Genomic DNA, 7,886 nt, shown 5'->3' on the forward strand with positions numbered 1-7,886 from the left:
TACTGTTTTTGATACCAGTGAACTTATGAGAATCAGAGTTTATATTTAGTTTGAAAATTGCAATGATCACTGGAAAACTGGATAAACAGGATCTCTGTTGAGCGTAAGTAAATATGGGACGTATGGGTGTCGTTAAAATAATTGGTGGTCACTAACTTGAAAATACCTGCACATACCTTTCTACATCTACGTCCATACTGTGCAGACAAAAGTGAAGTGCATGGCAGATGATACGTCCTTTATTATATATACGGTATGACAATGAGTGTGAGCGGAAGAAGCAATAAAACCACGAACAGTTGATTTTACTTGTGTTTATATGGTTGCATGCACGCCTACGGTATTCTCACATTTGTGATACTATGTAAGCCTACATGCCTCCATTCAGCTCTGTTTTATTGACTATTTAACATCGGAATACATTTACACTCTTGATAATTACTATGTGATCGAAATTGGCAAATAGTGCCGAATAATAATTGATTATAATAAGACACCACCATTGCTATCATGATGCCTTTGAATAACTACCATTGTTGCCATCCTCATTTGTTTTTGTTATTATTATTGACACATTTAATTGTAATGAAGCTTTAATGCTTTTTTTTAATTTTGGTCCGTATAAGTCTTTAGTGTGTAAATGTAAAAAAAATCAAGTTAAAGGCTATATGACCACATATTTGTTTCAATGTACCACATTTATTTTGTGCAAATGTTCTAGCATCTGGCCTCTCCTCCATAATCAACGTACACCAGCCCATGCATTGCAACAAGCGACGGCTCTAAACATGTTATCTCTTATTTTTTTCTCCAGTTTTCCAAAGAGTTCCATTATAGCTCCTCCATCATGAAAATAATGGCTGCATTCCTCAAATTTTCCCAGAAAAAAACCTGTGGCTAATCTTTGTAAAATGGCTACACGTGCTATAAGAACTGCATTGAAAACCAAACTCAAACCAGCATTTTCTTCTGTCAGGTAATAAATTTATATAACGAAGTGTGCAAAGAGACAAAAAAATTGCTAAAATACATCTCTATAAAAGAGCAGCCATACTTCATAAGTAATGCGTACTGCACAAAGATCACCTAGAGGGCAGAGTAGGAGTTAATAATGAAAATGGGCAACTAGAACACTGTCACACTACAGTATATGATCATAATGTTCCAGCTCCATGTTCACTTACCAGATTTTGCGTGCGTTAAATATAAAAAATAGTACCAACTGGTATTTTCTACAACCTAAGGTGTCTGTGTGAATCAGAGTATTCTCCTAGATAAATTGAGGTTTTATGGGATTGATGGTATAGCCAGTCAATGGATAATGTCATCTAACCAAAAGAATGTAGAAAGTTGTACTTAGTAATCCAACCAATATAGTCCAGGCATGTTATTCTGACTGGGAAGAAATCATGTGTAGAGTTCCCCAAGGGTCAATTTTAGGTCCACTATTGTTCCTCATATCTGTAAATGATCTTTCATCTAATATGTTTCTCCGACATGATATTATTGCACTTGGCCTCTGGTGGGCATTATTGAAAACAGGCAATGGTGTTACCCTAAACAAATACTATAGTGTGTAAGGAAAATGCATCACATTGTGAATGATTTCAAGACAAATGTGCATATACTATCAAGGGCTTCTGCATGTCCTCATGAAATCTCACAAAAACTTCCAGGTGCAATAATACTTTGATCAACTAATATGACAAGCGGAATTAGTTCTTTTTGCAGACAACACTTATTGTAATCAATCCAAGCATATACACAGTAACAGAAGGAATGACCAGTAAACAGTGCTGGTTTCCTGCAAATGGCCTCTCAATTTTAGAAAGACAACATATTCATTCCAAACACCTAGCAGTACTACACCAATGATAAGTGTAACACATGGTGAGAAAATAATGTGGTACCTTTAAAATTCTAAGCTGCCCATACTGATGAGAATTTATAAACTTGAAAAAGCATATTTTGGAACTCTTAAAACAACTCAATTCTACCACATTTGCTTCTAGAATCATTGGAAATCTTGTGGAAGGGAGAAATCAATAATCTGACATATATTGCATATTTTAATTCAACAATGTCATATGGAAAAATTATTTGGGGTAACATCTTTAAGGTAGAAAGTCTTCATAGCTCAAAGATGTGCTGTAAGAATAATACAAGATGCTCACTAATGATCTTATAGACATCTGTTTGAGAATTTGCATGTTCTAACTACTGTTTCACAGTGTATTTTTCCCTAGTGAATTTTATTGTAGCACTGCAGTTCAAAAGTAACAGGAATGTACAAAATTACAGTGCCAGAAGGAAAAAAATTACATTTGTTACTCCATATTAAGTTTGTCTTTAGTACAAAAAGGACTGCACAGTGCTGCAGCTAAAATTTTTAATTACTTACCAAGGGATATAAAATGTCTGACAGACAGCAAAGTAAAATTTGAAAACAAACCAAAAGTTTCTCCTTAACAACTCTTGTTCCATAGAAGAATTTCTATTATTGCAAAGTGCATTAGGTGGTGGGGCGTAATTACTATGCAAAATGATCTGTGGAACGTGAAACTAACTAAAAATGTTCTTACAAGCAAATGTGCCAAGATGCATGGTGCATGATAGAAATGTTTTGTCATTATCCTGCACTCAACATCTCTCTCATTAGTAGGGATGCTGACTCAGTTTTCCAAATGGACTGAACAGAGGATTTTTTTCCCCTTCTTATTTTTGCTGGAGTCACCTTGGATGCCTATGGTGCATGAGTTCTCATTCAAATTGTGTATGATCAAAATAACGTTGTACAATGGGGGAAAAAAGGAATGAAGCATTTCTGCTGATAACAGTGACTTCATGCTTGCGATGGAGTGTACTCTGTCTTGACATCTTGATTTAAGTTTTCCGTGGTTTTCTTACATTCAGGCAAATTCCAGGATGATTCTTTCAGCAACGTCATGGCCAAGTACCTGTCCTATCCTCCTGAAACGTGTTGTTTAGTCCCTGCTGGATCTCGTGAATGCCACAGCAGTTAATGATAGTTGGTAAATGATGCAATCGACCACAATTGTGGATGATCTGTTATTCACCAAATATACATATGTATTCTGTGAACATGTATAGCAGAGATTGTTTTTCATTGTTTTATAATGTATACTGTATCATAGGTGTTCCCTGGATGAATGAATGAATAAATAAATAAATAAAAACTATGCTTAGATGAGGACATGTCAAGAAACAATTCTCTTGCTTCTCCTTCAACATCCCCTAAAATTCACATTACTGGAAAGAAGATCAGGTCTAATGTCCCGTCGACATTGAGGTCATTAGAGACAGAGCACAAGCTTGGATTGAGTCTCGAATGGAGAATGAAATTGGCTGTGCCCTTTCAAAGGAACTATCCCGGCATTTGCCTGGAGATATTTAGGGAAATCACGGAAAAACTAAATTTGAGAGTCCAGATATGGGTTTGAGCCGTTGGGCTTCCGAATGAGAGTCCAGTGTGCTACCCACTGGTCCATCTAGCTTGATCATAAACAGAAAGAGGACCTCATGTGTCTTACAAACTGCCCCTCTCACATGGAAACCCTAATGAAATTTGGTATGAAGTTTCACTCCTATACATTTAAAATTAGCAACAAATTGTTACATTCAATCCTGGATTTTTAATTGTTTGATTTACTTAAAATTAGGTGTCAGATAAAAGTATCTCGTACCCTAACTTGGATCCAAATGTGGTCCTGGATTTTCCTTCAACAGAAAGTAACCAACTGGCTCTTAGCTTACATTAATGCTCCTGCCGTTTGTATCCACCCAGCTCTATGTTGTTGCAAGGTAATGCCAGCGAAATCACTCAATCCAGTAATAGTTCTGCCACATTCTCTGAGACTTCCTTTGCAAAAATTACCCTCTGTTCTCTCCTGCAGAAACAATCTTACCCAAGCTCCTACTCTGTCTTCTATTACTGCAGCAGTTTGTAATTTGTGACGAGTACTCTGGTTGCCGCCCCCCACCCTTGTGCAATCTAATGATTTTGCAACATCAAGTTGTGATTCCCAGTAATGTTATTCCCTAAATCTGTCCAGATGTTACTTAAGCCATTGTGTTGTTGTGTGTACTGTGTAGATGTACTTAATTACTAGCCTTTCCAACATTTTGCTGACCAATAATATGGGACAGTCTGGCCTATGTAGGTTTTTATAGCCAATATTTTTAAATCGTAGGGTCAATGTGCGTTAGAAGGCAAAATGGTAGGCAGAGAATCATGTCTTAGATAATGGCCCACTGCCAGTACAACAAAAATCAAGACTTGGCTGGTCTGTATTTCCCAGCCTCACCAGTTTTTGTTGACAGGCCTCACAATGGCAACCAGTCATCTGGTCTGTTACCTCCCTCTCTCTAAGCTCGACCTGAACAATTATGCCAGGTAGGGTGCAGCTGCCTAGTTGGACTTTCTCAGACATACACTTCTAAAAGCCTGCCCAGTCTTGCTGTTTCTAAGCAGTGTCACAATTTCTTTACAGGTATTATTTTTCTTTCAAGAAATATTTGAGTACAGAGTGTACAAATCGCCAGCAACTGCCACAATTTTCTTCTTCTTAACGTCCATCTGTTCTAATATATAAAGTAAGAAAGTGTCAAAATGTACTAGAATAAGTAAGTCTATAAAATGCCGCATCTTGCAACATACTTGCCGTGAGACAGTCACAATTTCTGAAATCCGTCACCTTTGGCCTCTGACCTGCCAACGAGTGCTGCTTCCTGGGTCCATGCACGAATCACGAAAATTCACTACCTTACGCCACACTCAAACAGACCCAGCCTGTGCAGATCGGTTAGATTAGATCTGATCAGCAGTACGTGCACATTAGTGGGAAACGAAAGGTAGACCCGAACCATTAGAGATACCCGCAGAAATGGCCTGCAGCTTTGGCCTGTAGGAGAAATCCACTAGTGTGTCCAGTGAGTCACCGACAGCATGTTGATGAAATGGGACCGCATTGATCAAACCATGCAACAGATAACTTGTGCAAATACTCTGAAAAATCAATATCCATAAAGGCGATCACCAAGCCACAGACAGGCACGTAGAAAAGACAGTCACACTGTCACAACTAAATTTTCAGCCATAGCCTTTGTCAGATAACAAGAGCACACACATTCACTCAGAGACGAATCGTGCACACATGACCGCCGTCTCTGCTCGCTGCATTTACAGTATCTAAGAATCAGATCCAAACAAACTCTCCTCATGCCTCCCTGCCTCCTCATCTGTAGTTGCTACGCTAGTGGCGAGAAGTGGTGGCAGCACTGACTGCAAGCTGAGGGGAGAGGTAGGAAGGGGAGAAGTAGTAGGGATGAGGGAGTAGGCAAGCAGCACATGTGCTCAGCTGCACCCAACCAGTTACAATGCACGGCATCTCGGTAAACAAACCATTGCATCTACTGAGGCAAAGACGAGATTTTTCCAGCTTTTTTTTTTCCAAAATTCCCCAATATTTCCCTGACATGTTTGAAATTCCCTGATATTCCCTTAAGCATAAGGAAAAAACGGAGAATGTCTAACATAATTGTCACCACTGTGGAGCAATTTAAAACTCAAGTACCTACAGGGTGGACAAATTCAACACACATGCCAGGGATCATAATTAACTGCACTAACTGGTATTAATACTTTTCAAGTGAATGCATGTGCGGTATACTCAAACAAGGGCAGCTTATAAATTGCAGCAGAAAAGCTGGTCATAGGGTAAAAATGTATGATGATCTACCTCATACACAGACGAAATGAGCCAGATTTTTATTAAGTCATACATTTGCCGGAGCTCTTCTGCATGCTGATAGAGGAATTCTTTCTGCACAATTTCTTTTTAGTTTAATAAACCCAGCAGGGGAAGCTTACAAGCAAAGCAGACAGTATGGGGGTTCCTAAAGATAGATGTATAGGTGTCAAGCCTCATGACAAAATGGTGATTAACATGGGCAGGGCGCACTGATCTGTGGTGTCGATCCACTCGCTACCTGTCACATTAATCACAAAAAATTATTTTGTACACAGAGTGGTAAATATTAATTAATTTAATTCACAAATTATTTTGATAAATCACAATGAAGGGAGGTTGAAATGAAACATTTTATTGAAGGATGCATTTTGTTTTTATATGCTCAACAACTACAGAGGTGGTAATGTATAAAGAGGCATCTATAGTTTGTTTTACCCCTTCTTCTACCAATCGATAACAAATAGTTCATTAAAGATAAGCTCGCTTTTCAAGTGCTGGTACGCACACACATTCTTAAAATATACTTTAACAATAATTATATAAACTACTAACCGTCTTAAGTGGTGCACTGTCATTAAATAAATTACACAATTACCTAAATGTATGGCTCGAACAGGATAAGAAAAAACAATTATGGAATACAATAATATTAATTTGATCGAAATTAGCCAGCCAGGTACCTGACAAGCAAACAAATTTAACTACCCAGCGTACATCCTGGCTTTCCATGTAAGTTGGCGCCACAAAACTCTAGCCATAAATGAATCACTTCACTAATCAAGTAATTTTTTCCAACAAATTTCATACATGTTCAGTTTTGAAAACATACAATGCCCGGGTACAAGAAACTACATTTCACTTTACATTATTCAATGAAACTTTGAGAAGATGCAGTATTGTAGGACTTCATAAAGCTATTCCATATCTGTGATGTTGAAGACAAGTTTCCACAGCCTGAATCATGATATTTAGCATGTTACTTAAAGGACACACCATTTCCGAAAAGGGAAAAACACTTTTTACAATTGAGAATACTTCCAGAAAGCCATTCTTAATTATAATGCAAAAGACACTTTAGCATTCATAGGCATAGGATGTGACAGTATTCTCTTTAAATGTAATGGAATGCAATCCTTTACAGAAACAGCAGTCCCATAAGCCACATTCATCTTAGCACACATGCAACTTATGCTTATTTCTTGACAAATAGTAGTAGTACATATTACACTGCACCCTCTTCTGTTCCAGTACACACACCCTGATTAAGAACAACCAATACAACAACTTAGTGACAAAGCACTGAAAGCTTCGCTTTTTTGCCGAACAAAGAAAACGGACCGACTCATTCTTTTTTCCTGGACATAATTAGTATTGTTTTAGACATACAAAGAAAGTAATGTTTCTGGAGAAAAACCTTTTACCAAATATAAAAAATAATATGCTTTCATGCAATTTTTAGTGCTTCTTAAAATTGTTAGGCTACATTAATTTACTCTCAATTTTTGTTGTTTAGTTTATCAGCTTCAGTTCACATTGCCATGCAGGTTTTATTTAATGTTTTCATATGATCCAAGCACTAAGTTTTGTGGATGTCAGAATTAAGAAATTTGTCACTTTCATCATCACATCAAAATAATGCTCTCAAATGATGAGGTATTGCCTCTCAGAGAAGTAAATCTTGTAAAAACAGAACATAATACTCAAATAGCTGTGAATTCACAGGCACACTATAATTACCTTCTGTGGAAATTAAAACATTCTACACAAATTAGGTACTCTTTGTTTCAATAAATAAATACATAGATCAGTACTTTACAGAGGATTCACAAAAAATATTTTTGCTTTAACGTGAGAAAATAAATGTTCAGTTCGGTGACTACAAGGTCTTACACCCCATTCATGTTAACATTCACACAAATCTAGAATGTTAATGTACACCCACAAGATGAATCACACTTCAAATAATAGTAACTAATTGGACAAAAGTTAATGTACTACATAAAAATAACATGTTGCTATGCAATTCCACAACTTTACTTCTATAATAACTGCCAGAGTAAAAATAAAAAATATTGAAAAACACGAAGTTCTTAGCGAAATTTCTCATTTGACTCT

Source organism: Schistocerca americana, chromosome 8 (assembly GCF_021461395.2).
Source record: "Schistocerca americana isolate TAMUIC-IGC-003095 chromosome 8, iqSchAmer2.1, whole genome shotgun sequence".
Lineage (NCBI taxonomy): Eukaryota > Metazoa > Arthropoda > Insecta > Orthoptera > Acrididae > Schistocerca > Schistocerca americana.